This window comes from Equus quagga, chromosome 12, assembly GCF_021613505.1.
Source record: "Equus quagga isolate Etosha38 chromosome 12, UCLA_HA_Equagga_1.0, whole genome shotgun sequence".
NCBI classification, from domain to species: domain Eukaryota; kingdom Metazoa; phylum Chordata; class Mammalia; order Perissodactyla; family Equidae; genus Equus; species Equus quagga.
This window is the reverse complement of record NC_060278.1, coordinates 98,214,284-98,232,090: the sequence shown is the minus strand read 5'-3', so window position 1 is coordinate 98,232,090 and position 17,807 is coordinate 98,214,284. Positions and strand designations below refer to the sequence as shown.

At 38.6% G+C, this 17,807-nt stretch overlaps 1 protein-coding gene across 6 annotated transcripts in view; it reads right to left on the bottom strand.

Moving 5' to 3' along the window:
* NCOA3 (nuclear receptor coactivator 3) overlaps positions 1-17,807 on the bottom strand; it is a 123,660-nt gene that overhangs the window by 55,316 nt on the left and 50,537 nt on the right. For 4 of the 6 annotated variants that reach the window (XM_046678609.1, XM_046678614.1, XM_046678613.1 and 1 more), the window contains exon 2: positions 10,233-10,314. The exons of 1 other annotated variant lie outside the window; for it this stretch is intronic. The gene's annotated coding sequence lies outside the window, so the exon portion shown is untranslated. Of the gene's footprint in view, positions 1-10,232; positions 10,315-15,306; positions 15,326-17,807 lie in introns of those variants that run through there. One more of the 6 variants, XM_046678611.1, reaches the window with a different exon arrangement.

The following is a 17,807-nucleotide window of genomic DNA, read 5'->3' as shown; positions in this document are numbered from 1 at the left end:
GGTTCAACATCGACAAATCAATCACCAGGACACACCACATCAACAAACTGAGGAATAAAAACTACATGATCACCTCAACAGATGCAGAGAAAACATCTGACAAGATCCAACAGCCATTTGTGATAAAAACGCTCAACAAAATGGGGATAGAAGGAAATTACCTCAACATAATAAAGGCAATATATGACAAACCCACAGCCAACAGCACATTCAATGGGCAAAAACTGAGCGCCATCCCCTGAGAACAGGGATGAGACAAGGATGCCCATTATCACCACTTTTATTCAACACAGTACTGGAGGTTTTGGCCAGAGCAATCAGGGAAGAGAAAGGAATAAAAGGAATCCAGCTAGGGAGTGAAGAAGTGAAACTCTCACTGTCTGCAGATGACATGACCTTGTATATAGAAAACCCCAAAAACTCTATTGGAAAACTAAGAGAAATAATAAACAACTACAGTAAAGTTGCAGGGTATAGAATCAACTTACAAAAATCAGTTGCTTTTCTACACTCCAAAAACGAACTTAGAGAAAGAGAACTCAAGAATACAATTCTATTTGCAATCACAACCAAAAGAATAAAGTACCTAGGAATAAATTTAACCAAGGAGGGGAAGGACTGACACAACGAAAACTATAAGACATTACTGAAAGAAATTGATAATGCCATAAAGAGATGGAAAGAGATTCCCTGCTCACGGACTGGAAGAACAAACATAGTTAAAATGTCCATACTACCCAAAGCAATCTACAGATTCAATGCAATCCCAATCAGAATCCCAAGGGCATTCTTCATGGAAATAGAGCAAAGAATCCTAAAATTCATACAGGGCAACCAAAGACCCCAAATTGCGAAGGCAATTCTGAGAAAAAAGAAAAAAAGCTGGAAGTATCACAATCCCTGACTTCAAAATGTACCACCAAGCCATAGTGATCAAAATGTCATGGTACTGGTACAAAAACAGGCATGCAGATCAATGGAACAGAACTGAAAGCCGAGAAATAAACCCACACATCTACGGACAGTTAATCTTCGACAAAGCTGCCAAAAACATACAATGGAGAAAAGATAGTCTCTTCAATAAATGGTGTTGGGAAAACTGGACAGCCAGAGGCAATAGAATGAATGTAGACCACTATCTCACGCCATACACAAAAATAAAACTCAAAATGGATCAAAGACTCGATATCTCCTGAAACTATAAAACTACTGGAAGATAATATCGGTAGTACATTCTTTGACATCGAACTAAAAAGGATCTTTTCAAATACCACGTCTTCCCAGACGAGGGAAACAAAAGAAAAAATAAACAAGTGGGAATTCATCAGACTAAAGAGATTCTGCAAGGTAAAAGAAACTAGAATCAAAACAAAGAGACAACTCACCAATTGGGAGAGAATATTTGCAAATCATACATCTGACAAGGGGTTAACCTCCTTAATATATAAGGAACTCACACAGCTGAACAATAAAAAAAAACCCAATCAAAAAATGGGAGAGGATATGAAGAGACATTTTTCCAAAGAAGATATACAGATGGCCAATAAATACATGAAAAGATGTTCAACATCATTAATCTTGAGGGAAATGCAAATCAAAACTACACTAAGATACCACCTTACGTCTGTTAAAATGGCTATAATCACTAAGACTAAAAATAACAAATGTTGGAGAGGGTATGGAGAAAAGGGAACCCTTATACACTGCTGGCAGGAATGCAAACTGGTGCAGCCACTATGGAAAACAGTATGGAGATTCCTCAAAAAACTAAAAGTAGATCTACCATACGACCCAGCTATCCCACTAATGGGTATCTACCCAAACAACCTGAAATCAACAATCCAAAGTAACACATGCACCCCTATGTTCATTGCAGCACTACTGACAACAGCCAAGACATGGAAACAACCCAATGCCCATCGACTGGTGATTGGATAAGGAAGATGAGGTATATGTATATACAATGGAATACTACTCGACCATAAAAAAAAGACAAATTCATCCCATTTGCAATGACATGGAAGAGCCTGGAAGGAATTATGCTAAGTGAAACAAGCCAGTCTGAGAAAGACAAACACCAGATGATTTCACTCATATGTGGAATATGAACAAGCACATGGACAAAGAAAACAGTTCAGTGGTTACCAGGGAAATGGGGTTGGGAGGTGGGCACAGGGGGTGAAGGGGAACACTTATGTGGTGACAGTCAAGAAATAACGTACAGGGGGCCAGCCCCGTGGCCAAGTGGTTAAGTTCACATGCTCCACTTTGGTGACCCAGGGTTTCGCCAGTTTGGATCTTGGGGACAAACATGGCACCGCTCTTCAAGCCATGCTGAGGCAGCATCCCGCATACCACAACCAGAAGGACCCACAACTAAAAATATATACAACTATGTACCAGGGGGCTTTGGGGAGAAAAAGGAAAAATAAAATATTTAAGAAAAAAAAAAAAAGGAAAGAAAGAAACAATGCACAACTGAAATCTCACATTGATGTAAAAACTATTACGAACTCATTAAAAATCAAAAAATTAAAAATTAAATAAAAATTAAAAATCAATTAATTAATTAATACAAAATGGGGTGACGGCCCCATGGCCAAGTGGTTGAGTTCACGCACTCTGATTCGGCAGCCCAGGGTTTCACCAGTTGGGATCCTGGACGCAGACATGGCACCACTCATCAAGCCATGCTGACGTGGCATCCCACATAGCACAACCAGGAGGACCTGCAACTAGAATATACAACTATGTACCAGGGAGCTTTGGGGAGAAGACGAAGCAAAAGAAAAGAAAAAGAAGACTGGCAACAGATGTTAGCTCAGGTGTCAATCTTAACAAGAAAAATTTAATTAATATGAAAAGAAGACATTTTCAGATAAATGAAAGTTGACACAATTAGTCACAAGCACTTCAGGAAACAAAAAGATATCTATCCTTCAGGCTAAGGAGAAAGGCCATCAGATGAAAACTATCTACAAAGACAAATGAAAAGCATGAGAAATGTCTTATTGCCAAACAGGTGACTCTGCTTCCCTATGATGTTTGCCTTGAGGTCTAAGACTGTCATGGAAAAGACAATATAAAGTATCTTTAAATCATGATATTTTATGAAATGGACTCTGGGTGAGGGACCATTGAGCTAAGGTAACTTACACAATTTTACAACTGTACTAGAGGACTAGGTCAAAATTTCTAGGTCTCTTTTATATACCTAAAGCAGACAACTTCTTTAAAGCAGACTACAGAAAAGGATTAAGCAAAACAGAATGAATTACATAGGACTGAATAAACTAGAGAGGAAATTTAACTGTGGTTGTTTTAGAATTATTACTGGCACTTAATGTTATGCTTTCTGATGGGGATATAAAGAAGCCCTTTTTCTTTCTTCATCTATATCTAGCCTTCAACTTAATAAATTATGCTTACAGAAACTGAAAACATTTTAAGTGGCATCTGATTCTAATCTCCTCAAATTTCAGGAAAAAAAATAAAAGTAAAAACTGAGTCTACTTTTCTTATCAATAATGTTAACTGCACAGGTTTAATTAAAAATCTATCAACCTATTTTCCAAGACAATTGGACAATCAAGGCCATACCTTGGATGCCATAACTGAGAATGATGCTCACAGACATGACAAGTCTATCATTAACAAACAACAAACAAAGACTGGACTTTATATAAGTCAATGTCTATGAGCCTCGTACCTACTCTTGCCTTATAGGAGCCAGCCTCAAAGGTAGAAGGAAGGTTACCTACTGGCAGGCCAGGGACTTAGTGAAGTTGGGGAACCCAGAGAAGAAACAACTTCAGTCAAAGTTACAGGTACTGCAAGTGAAATCTGGTGCAGAGAGTTTGTTTGGATTGGTTTCCTAGTTTCAAGATACAAGAACAAATAAAAGAGACTTTAAAAGTTCAATCCTATATTCCTTAGGAGAACTTCCAGACAGAAATTAATCCTCTAGCTTTAGAAGTTGTTCGATAAAATATGCTCTAAGAAGTTTACCTAGTTAATAAAGACATCTTTTTGCACCTATATAATTTGAAAAAAGAAAAAAAGCCAAAACATGAGAAGAATCTTTTTGTATGAACTCAAGAATCAACTGTAGGAGCTGGCCTGGTGGTGCAGCGGTTAAGTTCACACATTCCGATTCTCAGCGGCCTGGGGTTCACTGGTTGGGGTCCCGGCTGTGGACACGGCACCGCATGGCAAAAGCCATGGTCCCACATATAAAGTAGAGGAAGATGGGCATGGATGTTAGCTCAGGGCCAGTCTTCCTCAGCAAGAGGAGGAGGATTGGTAGTACTTAGCTCAGGGCTATTCTTCCTCAAAAAAAAAAAATCAAGTGTAGGCCTTGTACTTTAAATTATAAAAGAGAAACGGGATCCATCCCACCAGGAACAACTGGACAAGTTATAAGAACAAACTATACTCAGATATCAGAGAATGGGCAGGAAAAACTCTGCTCCCTAACATTAAGGGAAACAATGTGGGGGAGAGTGTACAACAACATGAACCCTACCAACAACCAGGCTTTCTACCAGGAAGCGATTTGCTGATCACAGCACAGGGATGAGGAATGCAAACTGAGTCTAGCAATCCTGCTAAAGTGACAAGGTAATGACCAGAATTCAGGACAGCCAAACTGGCTAGATTCGCAGGACAGTTTCTCCAAGTGATTGACAAGATTCTAAGGATTGACAAACTGATTCTGAAATTTGTATCAAAATAAAAAAGATCTAGATTAGCCAAAGCAATCGTGACAAAGAAGAAAAAAATTAGAAGACTAAGTACCTAATTTCAAATCTTACTATAAAGCTGCAGTAATCAAGACAATGTATATAATGTATAAGAATTGATATACAAATCAACGGAACAGAATAAAGAACAGAAAGAGATCCTAACGCTTAAGTTACCAAAGCAATGCAAAAGAAAAAGGAGAATCTTTTCAACAAACAGCCCTGGAACTGGATATCCACATTTTAAAAACTGATCCTCAATCCTTTCTTCACACCACACACAGAAATTACATCAAAATGGATCACAACCTAAATATAAAGCTAACACTATAAAACTTGTACAAGAAAACAAAGGAGAAAATCTTCATAACCTGAGGGTAGGTAAGATCTCTTAGTGCATAAAACAGCACTAAGCGCAAAAGAAAAAAATTGATAAGTTGTACTTTAAAATTCAAAATGCCTATTATTTAAAAAAATTAAGGGGCCAGTCTGGTGGCACAGCAGTTAAGTTCGCACATTCCGCTTCAGGTGTCCCACATATAAAGTAGAGGAAGATGGGCACGGATGTTAGCTCAGGGCCTGGCTTCCTCAGCAAAAAGACGAGGACTGTCGGCAGATGTTAGCTCAAAACTAATCTTCCTCAAAAAAAAAAGAAATTAAGAAAACGTAAAGGGAAGACCAGAAGAAAATAAGTTTTAAAAACTCATACAATAAGAAAGCCACAATTTTAAAAAATGGACAAGACGCTTTATTATAAAAGAAGAGATAGATGTGGTAATGAACACAAGAAACTTTTTCTTAATATCAGACATCATGGAAATGCAAATAAACGACAACGTGATACCACTTCTCTCTCACGAGACTGGCTGAAGTTAAAAAGACTGACAGCATCAAATAGGAAAGCTACGGAACTTGAACTCTCATATGCTGCAGGTGAAATATAAAATGGTACAGCCACTTTAGAAAACAGTTTCACAGTTTCTGACTATTTATCCAAGAGGGAAAAAAATCCACACAAAGACTTGTACTTGAATGGCACAACAGCTTTATTTATGAAGGCCAAAAATGAGAAACACAAGTTGTGGTACATCCACACAATGGAATACTACTCAACAATAAAAAGAGAAAGAAACTGATACAAGCAATAACGTTGTTGCACCTAAAAAAAACATTATGCAGAGTGAAAGAACTTTTACAGTGTGACTGTGGGGAAACAGGCTCTCTCATATATTGCTGGTGGGAATCCAAAATAGTATAATTCCTATGGAGTGTAATTTGACAATGTCTAAAACAAAAACTACATACACATTTACCATTCAACCCAGCAGTCTCACCTCCAGGAATTTATCCCAAAGGTACACGCCCAACAATGTGAAAATGTATATTCAAAAGCTTATTCACTGCAGCATTACTGTAATTGCAAAATAATATCCATACATAGGAAACTGCTTGAATAAAACTATGGTATAAGCACATAATGAAAGCTATACATCTGTGTAAAAAACAAATGAGACAAGGGTCAGGGGAAGGGGAAATGAGGAGTTGTTCAATGGGTACAGAGTTCCAGTCTAGGAAGAGGAAAACATTCTGGAGATGGGTGGTGGAACAAAGTGAATGTACTTAATGCCACTGAACTGTGCGCTAAAAAATGATGACAATCATAAAGTTTGTTATGTAAACTTCACCACAATTTTAAAAAATGAATGGGAAAGACCCCTTTGGCATGATATGGCATTATTTCCAGGAGATATTAGTAAATGAAAAGAGCAAAGTGAAAAACAGTATACATAGTTTGTTACCTTTTGTATAAACAAAAAGACAAAATAAAACTTACATATATCTGCTTGTCATTACAAAAAGAAACACAAGGAGAATGAACCAGAAAACACTGGAGATGGTTACCTATGAGAAATGTGGGAAACGGGATGGAAGTGATACAGACGGAAATGCTATCTTTTGTATAATTTTAACTCTTGAAAAAATATTCATACTCTACATATTTAAAAATAAAACGAGGGGCCGGCACCATGGCTGAGCGGTTAAGTTCTCACGCTCTGCTTCAGCGGCCCAGGGTTTCGCCAGTTCGGATCCTGGGCCCAGACATGGCACTGCTCATCATGCCATGCTGAGGTGGCATCCCACATGCCACAACTAGAAGGACCCACAACTAAAAATATACAACTATGTACCAGGGGGCCTTGGGGAGAAAAAAAAATAATAAAATCTTTAACAACAACAACAACAAAAAAAACGAATCAGAATGGCAAGGGGCATAAAAAAAAACTTTGCAACTCACGAAAACAAATGAATCTAATTTCATTTCAAATAAATACCATAACTACATTATGCAGAAAGTAAGGGTAGGAAGTAAAAGTGGGGAGGGGAAGGATTTCTGGAAAGAAGGAAGAGGGCAGGCTAATTCTAGTAATTTAAGAACAGGGTATTTATTTACTTATTTACTCTCAGGCTTGGGCAGGATGGGTGGGGGGAAGCGGAGAACTACACACAAATTCTCCACTCACTGAGCCAGCCCTGATGGCCTAGTGGTCACAGTTCGGCACTCTCACTGCTTCGGAGCCAGGGTTCGTTTCTCGGTAGCAGAACGACAGCACGTGTCTGTGAGTTGCCATGCTGTGACAGCAGCTCACATAGAACAACTAGAAAGACTTACCACTAGGATATACAACCACACACTGGGGCTTTGGGGAGGGAAAAAATTCTCCGCTCACTTTAAGTAAGTTTGTATATTATAGTGAAATGCACAAAGCAATTCTGAAATTATTTAAATGTATTATAGGATAGAGCAAATGAGTAATGTACTGACAACAGTGGAAGCCAGGGTTCTCATGGAATAAAAAGGCACATAAAAATACGAAATGAGGGACGCAAACAGAGAACCCTGTAGATATGGAATGAAGCTGAATATACTCATATAAACTCATGATTTCTAAACTATGCATATGTGCGTTGCTATGTACAAGTATGGTTATGCGTGCATGTATATGTATATAAACACGCATTTATTTCCTAGCTCTGTCCACTGAGAGAGCCGAGAAGAGAAGAGAACCTGGGAGCAATGAGGACACCTACCCACCAGAGATGTTGGTCTCTAACACTATTATTCCCCACGAGGACATGGGAGCCTGATTAAAAAAGCTCCACTGTCCAAACTTAGGAGAATTTGAGCACCAGAATAATTAAGTAGAGTAATGAATTGTAAACAATTCAAAAAATAGGAAATCATGACTCCATACAGATAGAGCTCTTGATTACAAAATAATGCCAAGAGCTGACTGGTAAGTGTGAAGGGAATGCTAGAATAAGAAAAAGACCATTTTGGAAGCATCACAGTAAAAAACAGAAAGGAATCACGAATGAATGCTAAATGTAGGGCAGATTGTGATGAGAATCATGGTGTTTGCATTGTCTCCCCAGAGACTGCTTACTGCTTGCAAAGAAAAAGGAAAAACCATACAGTGTAGAAATTTGGCAACACCTTGGCTAAGTGATCAAAATTAACATCACAATGAGGAACAGAAGACATCCTGTGCCTGCAGAAGCTGTGCATCTTCTCAGGGTATCACATCACCTAGGCAGTATTCCAGCCAAGAATGCATAACCTCAATCTAACTGCAAGGAAACTTGAAATAAATATAAAATGAAGAAAAGTCTGTCAAAGGGGGGAAGGGCTGCATTCTTCAAAAATGTCAATGTCATAAAAGACAAAAAAAAAGCTATGGAAATATTCCAGGAAAAAGGAGGCTAAAGAGAAATAATAACTAAATGCCGTACCTCACCCTGGACTGGATTGTGTGCGGGAAGTGGCGGAAATGCTATAAGAGATTTTATTAGGTCAACCGACAAAATTGGATGATGGAAAATAGATTTGTATCAACGTCCATTTATGAAGTTGATAACTGTGCAATGAGAATGACCCTATTCTTAGGAAATACAGCAGAAGTATTAGGGGAAAGAAGCATGCTATACGTAACTTACCCTTGAATAGTTCGGGCAGGCGGGGAGAGAGTGTGTGTGCTCGCGCATGTGAGCGTGTGGAGAGAGAGCACATATGAACGTAAACAATAAAACAAGGAGGCAAATCTGACTAAAGGATATCTAGATGTTCTCTATACTCTATTTCTGTAACTTTTGTAAATTAGAAGTTATTTCCAAATAAAAGGGTGTGTGTGTGTGAGGAAGACTGACCCTAAGCTAACATTTGTTGCTGATTTTCCTCTTTTTGCTTGAGGAAGACTGGCACTGAGCTAACATCTGTGGCAATCTTCCTCTATTTTTTGTATGTCGTACACCGCCACAACATGGCTTGATGAGCAGTGTGTAGGTGCACACCCAGGATCCAAACGCGCGAACTCCAGGCCGCCAAAGCAGACACACGAACTTAACCACTATACCACTGGGCCAGCCCCTAAAAGGTTTTCTTTAAAAAGTAAACACCATGGAGATGGTTCTCTATGTTCAGAATATAGTGGGTAGATACTGTAATTAATTGAAGGACTTTATAGGGAAATAGCAAGAGTTGAGGCCAGAGGCTTAGATAGTTTCCCAGATAAAGCACTGTTCCAAATGCCAGAGAAGGGAGTTAGTACTTTTTTTCTGTAAGCCAGGGAACAGTAGCACAAAGCTTAGAGCAGAACAGAGGCTTGATTAAAGGGATATATTTAAGAAAACTTTCTAACAAAAATTTCAAGTGGGTGGAAATAGTAGATAAGAAGTTGTAAAGGGACATTTGGCCAAATACAAGCATGAAATTATGGAGTCTTGGCCTAGGAAGCTAAGATTAGTAACAGAAAGTGGAACAAATACGGGAGATCCGAAAATAGAAAACCAGATAAGGTCTGTTCACTAAATGTATGGGGAGGTAGGGGGTGAGATTCAAAGACAACTCAGATTCAAACCTAGCTAACCAAGAGAATGATGGTACTAACAAGAAATTAACTAGCTAAGCAAAGCATAATTGCTTTCTTGGCTATCAGACAACTTCTTCTGTTCTCATTTTTCCTATTCTGATGCAATAATAAACGTTAGGAGAGGAGTTAGATGAAATGTTATATGCCAGCACAAGCAACCCGGGAAACCAGTCTTTACAAGGTGAAATATTAAAAGTAGGTGGGGCTGATTCAGATTTTGACTAAATGCCATTAAAACATCCACACATAAGGAAAAAGTGGGCAGGAGGGTAGTATCTCACACTAAACTGTAACACACAGTTCCCCTCTTCCCTAAAGTTATGTTTGTGTGTGTGTGTGTGTGTGTGTGTGTGTATATACACACACACACATATATGAATATATACATATTCACTCATTCCAAGCCTATTCATTCATCCAACTAACATTATCATTAAAGAGAAAAACATGAACTATAAAACAAGGTTAAGATTAAATCATTAAATCCAAAGAAGAGGGCAGTATCTTCATAGGGTGAAGTCAGAAAATTAAAAAGGCTCAAGTCAAAGTAAAACTCAATTACCTGGCTAACCAGTCAAATGATGTTCAAGTAGGAGTTTATTTTTATTGGTCTCTGACTCCACTGTTCAGCAAGTATTTTGATCCTGAGGACAAAAAAAAAAAAAGCATTGAATTTTATTGCCCTTTCTCAATATGTGTTATTATTAGTCACACACATATTAACTTTTTCCATCTTTCCCTTCCCCCGACATATGAAAAAACCAAAAGAAGCTATCAAGTAAGAGGCCTCTTCCTAGGAATCTGAGCTGATGCCTTATTTTGCCATATATTACTACTTCTGCTTAAAAAGTCAGGCATGGCATACACAATATATTCTGTTACAGTTTGTAAACATGGATAATGCAAGGTAGGGTAGAAGAGACCAGCTCCAAGTCCTGAAAAGTGATCAAACCAGATGAGTCATCTGAATTTGGGATATCCCCACCTGTCCAAAAGGAATGTTCAACAAATAACAATTGAAAACAATATTAGTATCCCTGGCAGAAGCTAATGCTTAAATATCTGAGTCCAAAAAGAATAAATGCCCACTGGATGGATGGATAAAGGAAGGAAAAAGAAAGGTCTTGGATGTTTTCTTTGCCTCTAGGAAAGGCTGCATTTGGGTCACCAATAAGAAATATTTTAAATGGAAGACAGGGAAATGAGGGGGAGTTCTTCAAAATAATCTGCAATAAAATACACGAACATATAAACAGCAGACTTTTGCACTTGAGGAAATGTGGAGCAGGCTATGGTGCAACAAAAAAGTCAGCCAATAAAAACATTCACCCTCACTTTAGGAATTTCCCAATGTAACAAAGCAACAGGCTGGCTATCACCAATTCTCGCAGTCTCTACATCAAGACAACAACCATAACTATGCCCTCAAGTTAACAGCATTCACGCTGGAATTGGCAGATTTGTTGGGAAGGGGTAGAAGAAGAACTGATATATTCACAAATTCCAAGTAATGAACATATTAAAGCCATGGCCAAGATGGAGCAGACAGAGGACAACCAACCACAATCTAGCCTCATGATGTGAAGCGTCTGCTGCACTTTTAAAACGCAAATTAAAGGTGGGAAAATTGGGGGTAGGTGGGAATATACACATGTGGTTCACAAAGGGAAAAGAGGAAAATCCAGATAGTGTATCAGTGCCATGCAATTAAAGTTATAAAAAGAGCTGATATATCTACTGACATGTCTATTAAGAATCACAGTATCGTCTCCAACTTATAACTGAGATATATGCCAAAGAAAGCTGGTTCTCGGAATACATCTTCCAATGCATGATAGCATAACTGTTGATAGCATAATGGTTAAAGGGCAGAAGCAATGGAGTCTGCCAGACGTAGACTCAACTCTCAGCTCTTTTCACTTACTAGCTAGGTATCCCTGGGTCAACTTAAGACTTCTTCAAGCCTTAGCTTTCTTTCTTTTCCTTTTTTTTTGTGAGGAAGACTGGCCCTGAGCTAACATATGTTGCCAATCTCCCTCTTTTTTTCCCCCCTCCCCAAAGCCCCAGTACATAGTTGTATATCCTAGTTGTAAGTCCTTCTAATTCTTCTCTGTGGGATGCCACCACAGCATGGCTTGATGAGTGGTGTCTAGGTCTGCGCCCAGGATCTGAACCAGCAGACCCCAGGCCACTGAAGCAGAACACATGAACTTAACCATTCGGCCACAGGGCTGGCCCCAGATTTCTCATCTTAAAATAGGATCACCCCTCATAAGGCTCTTGTGAAGACTAAGTGAAATCCTTAAATTACTTATTAGTACCTAGTACATAAATGCTCAATTAAAAACTATTATTAGCCAAAGAAAGACTACTTGGCACATAATATAACTTAAGAATTTCCAAGCACATTGAAATAAAAAATAGGAGAAAACACAAGCATTAGTTTTAGTTTTGAAATGAATTCAATGTTTTATAACTTGAATTTTTATGATAACCAATTTATTTACAAGAAGGTAAAGGGGGAAAACGTAGCTGAACTTCTATAGAAAATCCAAGGTTTTCTGGGCCTGGTTTTAAATCAAGTTTCACTTCAAAAAATGGTCTTCTTGTTGCTCCTTTTTATGGGGGAGGGAGGGAGAGTCATAGAGGGGGGTTAGCACCTACAGAACAAGAGGAGTGGGCAGGAAAAGGAATCTGAGTCAGAATGTACCTAGTACTGTAACAACTGACCCAGGAAACAAGTACTGCTGCCTAGTGGGGAAGGCCAGCAAGAGAGCCTATATTAACACTCAAGTAATACTGTACTGCTGGTGAGAACTACCCCAAAAGAGTGCTGACCCAGCCAATCTGTACCCCATCACCCCCAGGATCCAAAGAAAACCATGTAGAAAATCCTCCGCTCCCAGGAAGTGTGCAGTTGGACTAGAGAGGTCCCCAAATAGTCACAGATGAATGACTGGCTTGCCTACCAGGAACCTGAAAGGGGTAGATGGTCTAGAGCGTACTACACAGGGTCCTGTAAAGTACAGAGCTGGCAGGAAAACTGCAGTTAACTTATCTAGAACCAAGATTCTGCAAAGGCAACAACAGTCCTAGTAGATCTCTTGGGACAACATTTTTTTACCTCTATCAAAAATAAGCTTAAGGGGCCGGCCCCGTGGCCGAGTGGTTAAGTTCTCACACTCTGCTTCGGCAGCCCAGGGTTTCACCGGTTCAGATCCTGGGCATGGACATGGCACTGCTCATTAGGCCATGCTGAGGCAGCATCCCACATACCACAACTAGAAGGACCCAGAACTAAAATACACAACTACGTACCTGGGGGATTTGGGGAGAAATAGCAGAAAAAGACAAAGAAGATTGGCAACAGTTATTAGCTCAGGTGCCAATCTTTAAAATAAAAAATAAGCTTACTCTTACCGTTTTTCATAATTTGGACTTTACTCAATTACACATACAAAAATCAAATCACACTGACATAAAAACTGAATGGCACATCCCAAAAATACTATATATCGGGGGGGGGGGGGGAGACGACTAATTTTTCTACTGGAATTAACAAAAAAGTGATTGATGAGATCCACATTATCAAAACCTGCAACACTAGAAAGCTAATGAGGAGGAAAACATCAAACTGAGCTTTGTTAATAGCTAGTCTGAGAAGATGTGCCTTGAGGCCAGAACAAAGAATGAAACTGGGGGAGGCGAGTTGACATAGAGGAAAATCCAAACTATATAATGCTCATACTTGGAGACACCAACTGGACAAAAAGAGGCCACTGAATATTATGAACATGTCTTCCTCTTGCTGTTGAACATGGAAAGGGGCAAGGACCCCGCTGCTAATCATATTAAACACACTGTCGTCCCCACGCTGCACAGGCAGTGCTCCCAGGGACTCCCTCCTCACTTCCCTGAAACAGAGATCCCGAACCGCCATCTCTGGGAAAGCCAGCTGTTACCTGTTCATCTTCAAAGCACCACAGAATAAGTTTGTGCACCAATTGAATTTCAGGTTACTTAATGGTTACATAACATTGGTGCAAAGTAAATTGAACATTCTTTTGCAGTTGAAATTATTCATCAAGTGATAAATATATCCTTTGTCAAAACTGTAACAACAGATTTTACTTTCAACAGTCAACTGCAATCAATCTGTAGCTATACTGAAAGGGAAAAAATGGACGTCAGTTAAAAATCATGAAAATTTAAAATTACATAGAAAGGTGACACTTTTTTTGAGGCTGTATAAACTTAACTCAGTGAAAAGAATTACTTACTCTATTATTACATGTTCAAGTAAATAAGTAAAAATGTATTTGGTACCCAAGGGAACATCAGTAATACACTGATGACATACTTTTTTTTTTTTTTTAAAGATTGGCACCTGAGCTAACAACCGTTGCCAATCTTTTTCTTCTTTCTGCTTTTTCTCCCCAAATCCCCCCAGTACATAGCTGTAAACTCTAGTTATGGGTCTCTCTAGTTGTGGCAGGTGGGATGCCACCTCAACGTGGACTGACAAGCGGTGCCATGTCCACACCCAGGATCCAAACCTGCGAAACCCTGGGCCGCCGAAGACGAGCACGAGAACTTAACCACTCGACGACGGGGCAGGCCCCGATTACAAACTTTTTTAAATACCATAATCTTTTTGACAAGACAGGAAGGAATTATTTCAAATTACACCATATGCATGTCTAGCAAACTAAGAACAGAGTTAAAAGAAACTGACATGGATTACCACTTATCCTATAATATATACTAGAAAGGACCAAACTGATTTATAATAATTTATTCTACACAGTCATTTAACAAATTATAATAAATATTTAGCTCTATATGGAGTCAACATAAAAATTTAAAATGATGCCATGAAAACAGAAGTCTTGGTTCCAGAAAACCTAGGTTTTGCAAGTCCAGCTTCTTAAAGTGACCTTGTGTGACATTTAATTCAATTAAATATTTGCTGTGTACCTAATTAGATGCCAGGCGCTACACTGGCACTCAAACGTATAAGCAAAATATGGTTCCTGCCATTAATTAGGAAAGGAGAAGCAGGTATAAACAGGCAGTGGAGTTCCCGAAATGCAAACTCGGTTCACTCCATAAGCATTTGCCGAGCATCAACGCGCTGTGCTGCGGCCGCCTAGGGATACGACAAATGCTCTGAAGCTGCAGTCAGAGTCCAACGACAGTGGGGAGAAGAGAGAACTGCTCTGCCTGTTTCACAGGACTGCTGTGCTAAGTGTAAAGCACTGTTTCAACGAGAATGCTAGACAAATCCAAAATTACTTACCTAAGCCAAAAAAGAGAGAGAATTAATGAAATTCAAATGTACAGATAATTTCTGCAATTATTTTCCATAGTTATCATAACCAAAATGCCATTTGAGTTTCTTTATGATAAAAGAGAACAGCAAAGAAGAAAAAATTTTCATAAATTGTTAGTCATTTGCGTAAAAATTACATGAGACATAGGAAACATTAATGGGGTGTATAAAGGTTGTTGAAAATGAAAGCTATTTTTAACTCAACATATTCAGGAAATTATGCCATACATTTTGCTTACACAAGGAAACTATCCACTGATGAACAATGGCAGTAAATATAACCATTCTGCATTTTTTAAATTACCTTGAGATTAAGGAGAAAACTAAAAAATCTGGTTGGCAGACCAGTTTATTAACAGGCCCCATATCTTTGGCTGAGTTGTAGTTAGTAATGACATGGTTACTAAAACAGGCATGCAAGCGAAACGCTTGCTGGTGCTTGTTCTGCCTCTCTCTCCCCCCTCTCTTGGAAAAACTGCATGCAGTGCTGCACGATCACACAAAATAAATACAGGAAAGGGGTTGGGAGGGTTGGGTGGGGAGGTGAGCGAAGCTCTGGGCTCCACCAGTGGAAGGCGTTCCACAAGAATTGCTACAGGGTCAAAAGTTTACAGTGGTTTCAATTTCACCTTTTAGCAGCCAATCAGGAAACAGAGACTGCACACTGACCCCTCAGGCTGCAAATGAACATTAACTCATTGGCTACCAGGATTGCACATATTCCTTTTCTTGTAAGGCTTTCCTTTTCTTCTTCTTCTTTGCGGGGGGCAGGGGGGTTGGGGAGGGAAGGAAAGAACATTTTAAGCTCAAGTTGACCATTTTATTTAAGACCATGTATTTTAAACAGGTATTTGAAGGGAGAGATGACCAAGTAATTATCTTTCTCCTTGAAATCAGTTTCTTTATCCTGTAGTATCTAACAAACCAATCATTAATGCTAGTATCAAGACATCTAGGCAGGTTAAAGAGAGATTTATCTCCATGAGGCTGCAATTCTAAGAACAATTTACAATATGATGAAAGATAATGCTGTGTTGTGTTTCCAGTAAATGCTTTAAAAATAACTCAGATAATGAAGGCATTTAATTATTTATCTACACCAATTTTTTATTTGCATAGATTCCCCACCTCCTCTCCAAATCATTAACATAAGCATGCAACATATCCATCCCTTTCATACTGTACATCTACCGAAATGCAGGTACAGCTCCTAAGGTTCCAGCTGTCTTTTCGTGTATTTCTCCTCTCCAAACACTTCAGTACCCAGGAGTAATCCTCTATAAAATAAACTCAAGAGCGAACTCTTTGGCAATGAACACAACCACTCTCTAACTCATTTTTTATGTAAATTTCCTCCAAATGCAGAAAACACAATAAACTAATCCATTAAACACTCTTTTCAACATTCTATATTTAACATTAAGCAAGGTTAAAATGAAGATATGTACAATACACACCTTAACTATCCTACATTTAAGAAACTAAATTTCTTTGAAGCATTACATGATACAAGTAAAACAGCTACATTAACTGCTCTATCAAAATGATCAGTTAAACCCTAAATAAGCAGATGTGTGAATCTGTAGTTAGCAATACATCTCATTAATACAAGAGGTGGACGAATTTTAGCAGTCTTATTGACTTAAACGTAAGGTTTTTTGAAGCCCTTATAGGCACTACCACTGCCTAAGAAAATGACTGCATGTAGGATATTGGTTCTCTTATCCAAATCAGCATAAGCCAACACTACAGCTATTTCTGAACACCCAAAGGTAACCAATATACAAACGTCCTTAACTTAACACATCTAAAGGGCCTCAAAATAAATTCACAGTGTATAAAGTTTCCAGAGCAATTTAAGGTCAGTTGTTAAGATAGTAAATAAACTTAATGTTGAAATACAGGTTTTTTAAATTCAGCGTTAAAACAATTTTTTAGTAACAACTCCCAAACCTTCATGATTTAAGTTTATGCATTATTTGTCAATAAGAAGTCTATACTTTTAAAATCTAGTGTTTTTTTTTTTAACATGGCTTGCAGGAGCTTTTTTAAATAGTAAAGTAGAGGAGTCTTCTGTATATCTTCTTTACAAGATGGCCTCATTTTGAAAGAAAATGGATGCGATAAAATTTTACATCAAGTCAGCATGTTAGCAAGAAGCTTTTTTGTGTGTTCTGAATTTGATTAATGCAAGCCAAGGTCACTTCCTGAAAGATGCCTACCATTGCAGCTGCAGGCAAACTAGGCCCTAGCGTAAGGCTGGGGGAAGGGAATGGGTGATGGCATTTATTAACACAGATAGGCTTCCATCTCCACCAGCAGCTACAGAAAGACAGCGGGGGGGGGCAGGGGAAGGGACGGACAGACGGACAGACATAGGGACAGACAAAGACATGGCACAGGACGACAGGAACATCTCAAGATTTCTAGCATATAAAGATTGAACTATTTCCACTCAATATTTAAAAAAGGAAATTTAATTCAGTATATATAATACTCATGGCAAAATTACATCAAAGATACCCTCAGTGCTACAATACGTTAAAACATTTCACTTAATACTATACAAATCATCTAATACCAGACATTCAAGTAAATTTAGCATTCAACACAATACAACGTGCACTTGCTATGCAAAACGCCTACAAAGGAAGATACAGGCCCCTTAGGAAAACAGAACCAGAGATTCAAACTTCTCTTGTCTAAAACCAAGAGTGGCCTAAACGTTCAGAAAGTAGAAATCCAAAACACAAAAGCCTATATTGCAAAATATTCACAAACATTTTGTACTGAAATTCAATTTAG